The sequence below is a fragment of the Cherax quadricarinatus genome, chromosome 32 (assembly GCF_038502225.1).
Source record: "Cherax quadricarinatus isolate ZL_2023a chromosome 32, ASM3850222v1, whole genome shotgun sequence".
NCBI classification, from domain to species: domain Eukaryota; kingdom Metazoa; phylum Arthropoda; class Malacostraca; order Decapoda; family Parastacidae; genus Cherax; species Cherax quadricarinatus.
Genome location: NC_091323.1, coordinates 10216542 through 10218288, shown reverse-complemented (window position 1 = coordinate 10218288; position 1747 = coordinate 10216542).

The following is a 1747-nucleotide window of genomic DNA, read 5'->3' as shown; positions in this document are numbered from 1 at the left end:
GAGAAGAAATGCCAGCTGCTCTAAGCTACATCAATCACCAGCTGAGAGCTATATCAGCTTGGGGAAATAGATGGCAAGTAACATTTGCACCTGAGAAAACGCAAATGATGATTGTCTCTAGGCACCATGATGGTAATGCTGGTGCAGTAGTAAGGATGAATGGGAGGATGTTGGCACCTGGAGAAGAAGTTGATATCCTTGGGGTGAAATTTGACTTCAAGCTAACCATGAAGAACCATGTTGTAAATCTTGCAAACAAGGCAGCCAGGAAGCTTACAGCACTTCGCCGTATCTCCCATCTGCTTGACAGTAGGGGTTGCAAGATCCTGTACGAGGCACAAGTACGCTCACACCTTGAGTATGCTCCACTTTCTTGGTTTGCCTGCCCCCCCTCTCATCTGCGACTGCTTGACAGAGTAGAGAACAGAGCAAGACGTCTCATCTCTCGCCTGGACCCATCCTGGATAGATCTGTCATTTCAGCAGAGCCTTCAACATAGGAGGGATGTGGGTGGCCTTACTGTTATGTACAAGGCCAATATTGTCAAAATACCACACTTGGATCCACATCGAGGACAGCGTGAAACAAGCTTTTATGCCACAAGACGGGCAGAAAGCAGCAACTTCACTCTGGCTGTACCCTTCTCCAGAACATCACTCCATCTGAGATCATACATACCCAGAATGACTAGAGTATGGAACACATTCGTACAGCATAATGATGTCAACGAGATAAAGTCAGTTGATCAAATGAAAATGCTGGCCCACAGATGGCTCCAACTTCATCCTGTTTCCTACTTGTATGTCTCATAACAATAAAAATGCTTTCAAATGAGCTGATGTAGGTAACAGCTCTTAGCTTGCCAATAAAGTTAGGAATCCTTAATCTGTAAATAGCTGTCAATAAAGATAGGGATCCTTAACCTTGTCAAACCCTGTGTAAAAAAAAAAAAAAAAAAAAAAAAAAAAAAAAAAAAAAAAAAAAAAAAAAAAAAAAAAAAGAGAGAGAGAGAGAGAGAAAGAGAGAAAAGGCTGTGGGCCCAGAAAAGTTGAGCCCAAGATTGCTGAGAAGATGTGCAGACCAGCTAGCAGCACCTCTAACTCGCATCTTTCAGCACTGCCTAGTACAGTGTAAATGGCCCTCTCTATGGAAAGAGGCAAATGTAGTCCCTGTTCACAAAAAGAAGAGCAGAGCAAAAATCAGCAACTACAGACCACTGTCACTTCTGTCAATCATCTCAAGACAAATGACAGAGTTTTTTGATCGTCAATATGGCTTCAGGAAAGGTTACTCTGCTGCTGATCTGTTGTTAAACCTCTCCACTAAGTGGCACCAGTCACTGGATGAATCCAAAGTCAGCTGTGTGGTAGCACTGGACATTGCTGGCGCTTTCGACCAGGTGTGGCACCAGGGCCTCTTAGCAAAACTTCAAGCACTGGGAATTGCAGGCTCTACGCTATGTCTCCTCAGTGATTACCTTCATGGTAGATCTCTAAGTGTAGTTCTCAATGGAACAGAATTAGCAAGACATCCTATTGGGGCAAATGTTCCACAAGGAAGCGTGCTGGGACCATTGTTATGGAATGTCTACTTCAACGACCTTCTTCATCTCATCCCAGAATCACATGAATATGCAGACGACTGTACACTGACATTCACTTATCCAAGAGAAGAAATGCCAGCTGCTCTAAGCTACATCAATCACCAGCTGAGAGCTATGTCAGCTTGGGGAAATAGATGGCAAGTA